This window comes from Mobula hypostoma, chromosome 2 (genome assembly GCF_963921235.1).
Source record: "Mobula hypostoma chromosome 2, sMobHyp1.1, whole genome shotgun sequence".
Classification (NCBI taxonomy): Eukaryota; Metazoa; Chordata; class Chondrichthyes; order Myliobatiformes; family Myliobatidae; genus Mobula; species Mobula hypostoma.
This window is the reverse complement of record NC_086098.1, coordinates 238,045,121-238,056,898: the sequence shown is the minus strand read 5'-3', so window position 1 is coordinate 238,056,898 and position 11,778 is coordinate 238,045,121.

The window sequence follows — 11,778 nt, the reverse complement described above, 5'->3', positions numbered from 1 at the left end:
AGAATGCTGAAATCATCTCGGTAGAGATTAAGAATAGTAAAGGGGAGAAAATCACTGGGATGCTGGAATTTCAAGCACCACACATAAAATTGCTGGTGAACGCAGCAGACCAGGCAACATCTATAGGAAGAGGTACAGTCGACGTTTCAGGTCGAGACCCTTCGTCGGAACTATCTGAAAGAAGAGCTAGTAAGAGATTTGAAAGTGGGAAGGGGAAGGGGAGATCCAAAATGATAGGAGAAGACAGGAGGGTGAGTGATGGAGCCAAGAGCTGGACAGTTGATTGGCAAAAGGGATATGAGAGGATCATAGGACGGGAGGCCTAGGGAGAAAGAAATGGGGAGGAGGGAAGCCCAGAGGATTGGCAATAACAGATGGGAAACGGGGGGGGGGGGCATTAACGGAGGTTAGAGTAGTCAATGTTCATGCCATCAGGTTGGAGGCTACCCAGACGGAATAGAAGGTGTTGTTCCTCCAACCAGAGTGTGGCTTCATCTTTACAGTAGAGGAGGCCGTGGATAGACATATCAGAATGGGAATAGGCCGTGGAATTAAAATATGTGGCCACTGGCAGATCCTGCTTTCTCTGGCGGACAGAGAGTAGGTGTTCAGCGAAACGGTGTCCCAGTCTGCGTTGGGTCTCGCCAATATATAGAAGGCCGCATCAGGAGCACCGGACGCAGTATATCACCCCAGCCGACTCACAGGTGAAGTGTCGCCTCACCTGGAAGGACTGTCTGGGGCCCTGAATGGTAGGTAGGGAGGAAGTGTAAGGGGATGCGTAGCACTTGTTCCGCTTGCAAGGATAAGTGCCGGGAGGGAGATCGGTGGGGGCGGGGGGAGGAATGGACAAGGGAGTCGCGTAGGGAGCGATTCCTGCTGAAAGCAGAGGTGGCGGGGGGGGGGGGGGAATAGGGAAAGATGTGCTTAAAGGTGGGATCCCGTTGGAGGTGGCGGAAGTTACGGAGAATAATATGTTGGACCCGGAGGCTGGTGAGGTGGTAGGTGAGGACAAGGGATCCCTATTCTTAGTGGGGTGGTGGGAGGATGGGGTGAGAGCAGATGTGCGTGAAATGGAAGAGATGCCTTTGAAAACAGAGTTGATGGTGGAGGAAGGGAAGCCCCTTTCTTTAAAAAAGGAGGATATCTCCCTTGTCCTGAAATTAAAAGCCTCATCCTGAGAGCAGATGCGGCGGAGATGGAGGAATTGTGAGAAGGGGATGGCATTTTTGCAAGAAACAGGGTGAGAAGAGTAATAATCCAGATAGCTGTGAGAGTCCATAGGCTTATAGTAGACATCAGTAGATAAGCTGTCTCCAGAGATAGAGACAGAAAGATCTAGAAAGGGGAGGGAGGTGTAGGAAATGGACCAGGTAAACTTGAGGGCAGGGTGAAAGTCGGAGGCAAAGTTAATAAAGTCAACGAGCTCAGCATGCGTGCAGGAAGCAGCGCCAATGCAGTCGTCGATGTAGCGACGGAAAAGTGGGGGACAGATACTAGTATAGGTTTGGAACATGGATTGTTCCACCATGCCAACAAAAAGGCAGCCATAGCTGGGACCCATACGGGTGCCCATGGCTACACCTTTGGTTTGGACGAAGTGGGAGGAGGCAAAGGAGAAATTATTAAGAGTAAGGACTAATTCCGCTAGACGGAGCAGAGTGGTGATAGAGGGGAACTGGTTAGGTCCAGATTCCAAAAAGAAGCGGTGAGCTTTGAGACCTTCCTGGTGGGGGAATGAAACAATATAGGAACTGGACATCCATGGTGAAAATAAAGCAGTGGGGTCCAGGAAACTTAAAATCATCGAAAAATTTCAAAGCGTGAGAAGTGTCACGGACATAGGTAGGAAGGGATTGAACAATTAACCAATTTCCCCCGGGATCAATGAAGTATGACAATGACTATGACTTGACTATAACAAGGGGGGATAAAACAGTGTCCGAGGTATGCAGAAATGAGTTCGGTGGGGCAGGAGCAAGCTGAGACAATAGATCTACCTGGACAGGCAGGTTTGTGGATCTTGGATAGGAGGTAGAAACGGGAAGTGCGAGGTGTGGGAACTATAAGGTTCGTAGCAGTGGATGGGAGATCCCCTGAGCGGATAAAGCGGGTGACAGTGTGGGAGACAATGGCCTGGTGCTCCTTAGTGGGGTCATGATCGAGGGGTAAATAAGAGGAGGTATCCGCGAGTTGTCGCTGTGCCTCAACAAGGTAGAGGTCAGTACGCCAGACACAACAGCATCCCCCTTATCGGCAGGGTTTATAGTAAGGTTAGCATTAGCGCGGAGGAAGTGGAGAGCAGAGCGTTCGGAAGGAGTGAAGTTGGAATGGGAACAAGTGTGGTGAAGTCGAGACTTTTGATGTCCCGTCGGCAGTTAGCAATAAAGGGATCCAGAGCTGGCAGAAGATCAGAGCGGGGTGTCCATGAAGAGGAGGAGGGTCGAAGAAGGGAGAAGGGGTCATCGGTGGGGGTGGGAGAGTCCTTGCCGAAGTAGGCTCGAAGACGGAGCCGGCGGAAGAGCAAGGGCCTTACCTTTGTCCCCCTTCGCCCACACCTCAGCGAGTTCCGCGTTCGCCAAAACGCTGAATTCTTCCTCCGGCTCCGTCTTCCACCACTTCCAACGGAATCCCACTACTAAGCACATCTTTCCCACCCCACCCCGCTTTCCGCAAGGATCGCTCCCTACGCGACTCCCTTGTCCATTCGCCCCCCACCCCCGTTCCTCCCCACTGATCGCCCTACCGGCACTTATCCGTGTAAGCGGAACAAGTGCTACACATGCCCTTACACTTCCTCCCTCACTACCATTCAGGGCCCCAGACAGTCCTTCCAGATGAGGTGACACTTCACCTGTGAGTTGGCTGGGGTGATATACTGCGTCCAGTGCTCCCGATGTGGCCTCCAATATATTGGCGAGACCCGACGCAGACTGGGAGATCGTTCCGCTGAACACCTCAGCTCTGTCCGCCAGAGAAAGCAGGATCTCCCGGTCGCCACACATTTTAATTCCACGTCCCATTCCCATTCTGACATGTCTATCCACGGCCTCCTCTACTGTCAAGATGAAGCCACACTCAGGTTCTAGGAACAACACCTTATATTCCGTTTGGGTAGCCTCCAACCTGATGGCATGGACATTGCCTTCTCTAACTTCCGTTAATGACCCACCTCCCCCTCGTACCCCATCCGTTATTGCCCATCCTCTGGGCTTCCCCCCTCCACATTTCTATCTTCCGAGACCTCCCGTCCTATGATCCTCTCATATCCCTTTTGCCAATCAACTGTCCAACTCCTGGCTGCATCCGTCCCTCTCTTGTCTTCTCCTATCATTTTGGATCTCCCCCTCCCCCTCCCACTTTGAAATCTCTTACTAGCTCTTCTTTCAGTTAGTCCTGACGAAGGGTCTCGGTCCAAAACATCGACTGTACCTCTTCCTATATATGTTTCCTGGCCTGCTGCGTTCACCAGCAGCTTTTATGTGTGTCACAGGAGAAAGTTCTCTATTGGCCACCGAAAAATAACATTACAGTGGCACGGACAATAAACAGCGATATATTTGAGGTATGTCGGAATGGAACCGCAGTTATCATGGGGGACTTTAACTTGCACATAGATTGGGTGAATGAAGTTGCTAGAGTGATTGTTGAAGAGGACTTCATAGAACATAGAACATAGAATAGTACAGCACAGAATTGATAGAAGGTTGATAAGCGGAAATCGATCATTTTAACATAAGGTGATAAGCCAATTTCCAGGTAACAAAGAAAATGAAATGTAGCGCAGAAAAGTGTAAGAATACGCATATCAATCAACAAGCGGTAAGGAAATTTTAAATGAACAAACACTGTAATATATTGGTTTCAAGAGGGACCAATGTCTGTGGTCTTTAGAAGAATTGGATGTAAGCTCACATGACCTGCAAATTGCATTCTGGGCCTGTCCGGGTTGATGAAGGGTTAATGATTCTCTTGCATGAAGGTACCTAGAATAACGGCGACGCTTTAAAAATCGGGTTCCCCTTTCAGAATTGAGATGAGAGGTAATCTGTTCAACTAGAATGTTAATAAATCTCCATAATGTTTTACGAGGATGGCATTCAGATCTTTGTACCTGCTCACATATAAGACCGAGCTGGGTCGATTTTTAGATGATAACCGGAAAGCCAGGTCTTGGATTAGTGCAGGAAAATGGCATCAAGGTACTAAGCCAACCACGTCTGTATTTAATGTGAATAGGATGAAGAAGGGTAAGTGTTGCTGTTAGAAAGGAAGTGCTCTGTAGGGTGACAAATAAAGTACAGGGGCCACACGGCTGACAGAAGCAAATGAATGTCACTTGACACCATCTGTTTGTAGCCTACGGGTTAAGCAACCTGGTCCGCGCAACACTTTCCACGCGTGCCCATGTATCACAGAGCGCCCTTTGCAGTTCGACGCAATCACTGACTTTGAAAGCGTAAACAGGAAACTTGTAACGTGAATTGGCACGGTGCGGTACTTTCCACAGACGTATCTTTAAATGCTAGACAAATGTCCACTACAACATTAATATGCCTGTACATAATATTCATCTAGTTATCACTACCTGACACTACCTCACGATTTGCCCTCTTTCGGCACCAGAAACTGTTAATCTGTAAAATAAATCTATTTTTAAATATAAACAACAGGAATTCTGCAGATGCTGGAAATTCAAGCAACACACATCAAAGTTGCTGGCGAACGCAGCAGGTCAGGCAGCATCTATAGGAAGAGGCGCAGTCTACGCAGAGACTGCGCCTCTTCCTATAGATGCTGCCTGGCCTGCTGCGTTCACCAGCAACTTTGATGTGTGTTGCTATTTTTAAATATGTTTATTATCGTGGTTTATAGAATTTAATGTTGCACGACACATATTAGTGATCTACAGCCTGATCCTGATTCTAATTATCCACCCACCCGTCCTTTTCTCTCCCTCCCCCTCTCTTTTGATACGTAGACGGATTTTTAACTCTTCCATACTTTCTTATGGCTTTGGAATGAGGCATTGAAATCTCGGGTTCCACACCTCCAGGTTCATGCAGAACTCTTACCGCTCAACCATTAGGGTACTAAATCCATAGTCTAAACTGATTCCCGCACCTAAGGACTCACCTTCAAGGACTCTACAACTCAATTTTTCAATATTAACTTCATACCTATTTACTGTTCTTTTTATATGGCACAATTGGTTCTCTTTTGCACATTGGTTATTTTTCCGTCTATGATGTGTGCAGTTTTAGATTGATTTTATTGTGTTTCCATTACGTACTGTGAACACCCGGATGAAAATGAACCTTTGGGCGGTATATAGTAGCATGTCTGCCTTTGTAAATAAATTTAATTCGAACTGAGTTGACACATACATAGAATTATGGCTTATGCCCCCGTGTCTATTTTACAACACCAATCACCAACTTCAACCCCGGGCCGTGTTATATACTATGCAAATCCCGCCCTGGCTTTTTGTTTTCAGAACAAAGACATAAGTACGACAAATCATTGTGGACACAACTCACCCAGAGAACTGCCTTTTCAAAATGCTCCCTCTCGAAAGCGCTACACGGTTACTAAAACAAAAACCTCACATTATTTTAAAAGTCCCTCCGCTCCAGCTATTTAATCCAATCAACCATTTAATTAGCCCCGCCCCTGGATTTATTACCGCCATCAGGTACTGCAGCCCTTTGAACAACTACTTATAATGCTGTTTATATCGCAAGCACATGCCGGTATTTAATTATTATAGCACCCTTTATTCAATATCTTTCCTCTAATTTTATTTCCTTTTAATCCTTCTTCTGTGTAATTGTTGAATGCTGTCTCTTTTGTTGGATGTCGCGCTAACACACCACTGGAAATTCCGAACACATGTCAATGCAGATGGCGAATGAAATTGAGGCATGATCCTTCCCAAAACTCTCATGTTTCACAGTTATATTTCATCTGCCATTCCTTTGTCCACTTTCCCAGCTGATCTAGATCCTGTTGCAGCCCTAGACAGCCTACTTCATTCTCTGACAAACTACCAATTTTAGCGTCATTCTTGCATTTACTAATCATACCACCTTCTCATCCAAATCATTTTGATGACAAACAGCTTCACACCCCACTGGTCAGGTCTTCTGACTCAATAACAGCCCAAACCACCAAACCACCAAACCAATTCCCTATCCAGTTGTTCATTTCAATCTGGACCCTTCATGATTTCACCTTCGTGATCAACCTACCAAGTAACAATAATTAAATAACTTTTCATGAATTTAATGAAGAGTACAATTGCTGAATTCATTTACAGAGAACTTAAGGATTAATTTAACTGAAGAGTTTTCAATGCATTATAAAAAGTATTCAGTCGGTGGAGCGAAACCATTTGCTTTGGCAATAGTAAATTAAAAGTAATAGAATATCATTAGATCCGGACTTCGGCTGACGTAATGGTGCTGCCACGTACTCGGATATTTCATTATTGCTACGTCAGGACTTTTGCCCGGCTTAGATGGCACGACTAAGTAATTAGTAACAGAATCAGGTTCAATATCGAAGCAGACGTATGTCTTGGAATTAGTTGCTTTGCGGCAGCAGTAACATATCATACTTAAAAAAACTAAGAATTAAAATAAAATATTAAAAAAAATCAAATTGAATAAGTAGTACAAAAACAGAGCGAAAATGGTGACACACATAAAAGTTGCTGGTGAACGCAGCAGGCCAGGCAGCATATCTAAGAAGAGGTGCAGTCGACGTTTCCGGCTGAGACCCTTTGTCAGGACTAACTGAAAGAAGAACGAGTAAGAGATTTGAAAGTGGGAGGGGGAGGGGGAGATCCAAAACGATAGGAGAAGACAGGAGGGGGAGGGATGGAGCCAAGAGCTGGACAGTTGATGGGCGAAAGGGATATGAGAGGATCATGGGACAGGAGGCCGAGGGATAAAGAAAGAGGGGGGGGGGGGAACCAGAGGATGGGCAAAGGGTATAGTGAGGGGGACAGAGGGAGAAAAAGGAGAGCCAGAAAAAGAATGTGTGTATATAAATAAATAACAGATGGGGTACGAGGGGGAGGTGGGGCATTAGCGGAAGTTTTAGAAGTCAATGCTCATGCCATCAGGTTGGAGGCTACTCAGACGGAATATAAGGTGTTGTTCCTCCAACCTGAGTGTGGCTTCATCTTTACAAGAGGAGGCCATGGGTAGACATATCAGAATGGGAATGGGACGTGGAATTAAAATGTGTGGCCACTGGAAGATCTTGCTTTCTCTGGCGGACAGAGCGTACGTGTTTAGCGAAACGATCTCCCAGTCTGCGTCGGGTCTCGCCAATATACAGAAGGCCACATCAGGAGCACCGGACGCAGTATATCACTCCAGCCGACTCACTGGTGAAGTGTCGCCTCACCTGGAAGGACTGTCTGGGGCCCTGAATGGTGGTGAGGGAGCAAGTGTAAGGGCATGTGTAGCACTTGTTCCGCTTACAAGGATAAGTGCCGGGAGGGAGATCGGCGGGGAGGGATTTGGGGGCGGTGGTGGTGGGGGACGAATGGACAAGGGAGTCGCGCAGGGAGCGATCCCTGCTGAAAGCGCGGGGGGTGGGAGGGGCGGAGGAACCCTATACCTAGTGGGGTGGCGGGAGGATGGAGTGAGAGCAGATGTGCGTGAAATGGGGCTATGTTTTTGATGGTGGAGGAAGGGAAGCCCCTTTCTTTAAAAAAGGAAGACACCTCCTTCGTCCTGGAATGAAAATCCTCATCCTGAGAGCAGATGCGGCGGGGACGGAGGAATTGCGAGAAGGGGTTGGAATTTTTGCAAGAGACAGGGTGAGAAGAGGAATAGTCCAGATAGCTGTGAGAGTCAGTATTCTTATAGTCGACATCAGTAGATAAGCTGTCTCCAGAGATAGAGACAGAAAGCTCTAGAAAGGGGAGGGAGGTGTCAGAAATGGACCAGTAAACTTGAGGGCAGGGTGAAATCTGGAGGCAAAGTTAATGAAGTCAACGAGCTCAACATGCGTGCAGGAAGCCGCCCCCATGCAGTCGTCGATGTAGCGAAGGAAAAGTGGGCGACAGATACCAGAATAGGTTTGGATCAATAGTGAGGAGATATTTTTGGAACAAAAGTAGTGAGGAGCGTCCATGGGTTGGTTCATTGTCTGTTCAGAAATCTGATGCGGTGGGGAAGAAATTGCTTCTAAAATGCTGAATGTGGCTTTTAGGCTGCTGTACCACCTACCTGATTATAGCAATGGATGCAAGGCATGTTCCGGATAATGGGGGTCATTGAAGACGGATGTCAACTAAGGCATCAAATACAGAATTAAATATAGCGTTATATTTATTTCTGTATTTAATATGATGATGTCCACTGTTTGCTCCGTGAGTTTCGTGAAAACAATAAATTCCATTGAACCGCAGTGCTTACAATGATAATCGAACCCAGCCTATAATTACGTTATTTTCCTTAAGTAAATACTTGCCCTATTTGCATACTAATATTTTGTGCTGAAACACTGGGAGATCCACATCGCTGTCTGCTCAGAGATCTCCAGTGTCTGATCTTGCATTTCACTGTCTTCATTGTTACATTTTCTGCCTGAATGGTCAATTTCAAATTTACATGTGAGTTCGGCTGGTTCGATGAGTGAACAAGAACTGTGGATGAGAAGTGGGGTTAAATAGGCTGCAGGTGAGGAGTCTCGAAAGAGTGGCAGGTAAATCCAAATATCTGAGTGGAAACTGGGAGGTGCTTGTATGTGAACGCTGAAAGGTGTCAATGTCCACTGTTACATAACATCCTGTAAACCCGCTTTCCCTGCCCATGGTTTATGCTGCTTATTCAGGATTAGTCTTTTGACATAAAGTTCCCTGAATGACGATATGGACTGACGTGTCTTTTCACTCATGATTGTTTGAGGCCGCGTAGCTTCAATCGGCAAGGCCACTACAATTGACATACCCTCTTCTCATTAAGGAGGAGTTACAGGATCCTGAAGGCACGCACATCATTTCAGGAACAGACTCCTCCCCTCTACCATCAGATTTCTGAATGGACAATGAATCCATTACACTACCTCACAATTTTACTTCTGTTTTTGTACCAATTACTTTATTTAATTTTTATATCAGCTTCTTATTGTAATTTATAGTTTTTATTATTATGCATTACAATTTTCTTCTGCCGGAAATCAACAGATTTCACGAAATACGTAAATGATATTAAACCTGATTCTGATTCTGAATCTCAAGACGGAGCCAGTTCAGCACTTACCAGGTTGCTTGAGTCACCTCCGATGTGCAGAGGTCAGGTGAGCCCACAACGAAGAGTGTGGAAGCGGGGCTGGGGTGGCCGGAGGTAAGGGGAGAATGGGTGAGAGGACGGAGTGTGTTAGAAACCACCACTATTAATCTATTCACGGCATTGGTTTGGTGTCCAATTTTGGTGGGGACTTTCTCTGCTTGAGAAGGCACCAAGTCAAATACTTACACAGTGAAACATATTCGGCAAGAAGCACAAGAAACCCAGGTTTGATTGCCGTCAGTAGACACACTAACTTTAGATCTAAAAATATTTGCCACTCTTATGGTAAGTGTGGGATGATTTAGCTCAAGTTTAACGCACTGGCATTCAACCGCACACATGAATGCAGCCAAATGAAAAGTCATTCCTTCTGGTGAAGGCGTACAACACAGTGCAGGTACCTCCCACACAACACATAATATAATATTACCACAAATAAAAATAAATTCCAGCAGATTGACATTTAGTCATTCTTCACTTCATCAGCGATTCCCAGAAAGCTTCGCGATATTGTTTCCTTTCAGCCGAGGCTCAGAGTGGTTCTGATGAGACAAGGGTATCATGTGTGAACCAGAAAATGGAGTTATAGGAAATTCATATTGGTTGAGCCGTTTTCTCCAGGTGGAACTAAGTTATATGATCGGCATGAGGAGGCCATTCGGACTGATCCATCTACCCACAGGTAATAAAAACAAGTTTAGCATCAGATTTTAACGAAACAATTTTTCGACGTTCTTTGCAGTTTCCTCTAGAGAATTTTACATTTCTTCTAGCCTCTGATACAAAGATTTCCATAACGTCGCTCCTGAAACCCTGGCCCCGCATCCTCCTGTTCGAGGCTCCCCGACTACTGCCACTAACATCTTAAAAACTAATCATATCACTCTTTCCCCCACCTCTGCACCCCCACAGTCCTACTCCCTGACCTACTCCCCGTAACCCTTGATGCCACGGCCGATCAAGGACCTATTAACCTCCACCATAAATACACCCAACAGCATGTCCATAGCTGCCCGTGGTAACAAATTCCGCAAATTCAGCGCCCCTCCAAAGAAATTCTCCGCATCCCTTTCAAATGGATTCTCCTTTATCCTGAGGCTGTGCCCTCTTGTCCCAGGCTCCCCCACCAAGGCAAACATCCTTTCCACATCTACCATGTTTCCGCCTTTCCACATTGAAAAACTTTTAATGGAATCCCCTCGACCCATTCTTCTAAATCCAGCGAGTACCTGTCCAGAGCCACCAAACGTTCCTCACATGGTAACCCTTTCATTCACGGAATCATCCTTGTGAGCCTCCTCTGAACCCTCTCAATGCCAGCACACCTTTTCTTAGAGAAGGAGCCAGAAACTGTTCACAATACTCAGGATGAGGCCTCACCAGTGCCTTATAAGGCCTCAGCATTACATTCTTGCAGCGTTATTTCCAAACTGTTAAAGGGAACCGGAAGATTGTACTGCAACTTTAAACACAGTCTGAGGAATGCTTCTGGTAAAGCAACTCAGGAAGTCTTTGGTCAGATTATACTTGGTGATTTGTGAGCAGTTTCGGGCCCCTTATCTAGGAAGGAATGTGCTTGGAGAGGATACAGAGAAAGTTGACGAGAATGATTCCGGGAATGAAATGGTGAATGCATGAGGACCTTTTGATGGCTGGAGTTTAGGAGAATGAAGTGGAGTGGGGGATCTCAGTGAAACATACTGAATAATGAAAGGTCCAGATAGACTGGAGGTGGAGAGGATGTTTCCTATAGTGGGAAAGTCTAAGACCAAATACACAGCCTCAGAATAGAGGGATATTCTATTAGAATAGAAATGAGGAGAAATTTATCGAGAGGGTGGTGAATCTATGGAATTCGTTGCCACGGACGATTGTGGAGGCATATTTAAAGCGGAGTTTTACTGGTTGTTGATTAGTAAGGACGTCAAAGGTTACGAGGAGATTGTAGAAGAATGGCGCTGTGAGAGGGATAATAAATTGGTCATAATGGAATAGCGGAGCAAGCTCGCTGGGCCAAATGGCCTAATTCTGTTCCTGTGTCATGTGGTCTTATGGTTTTTGATTTAAAACCACGCTGTTTTCCCTCTCAGCCCAAGGACTTCTTGGTCAGATGCGGGCGTTTAACTTCTCCAAATGCCTCGGCTGTTGTCCAAACAGCGGTCTTTACCGCTGAAGATTCAAGAGTCAAGATTGTTTACTGTCATTCTTCAGCTATATCGAACAAAAATGATTTTTTCTCCGATCCGACGCAGCATAAAAACGCAATGGAAACACAAAGTACAATAAATACAGAGTCAATCCGATAAGACGCACTGTACAGTAACTGAGCTGCAGCGTAAGTTGAAACCAGAGGCGGAACAAACCGGAAAGTGACCGTTGATTACTGCAATACAGTTTTTTTTCTTATGTTACAATATATTTAATTTATACAAAGGAAAATTAAAAAATGATAACACAGAGGAAAGCT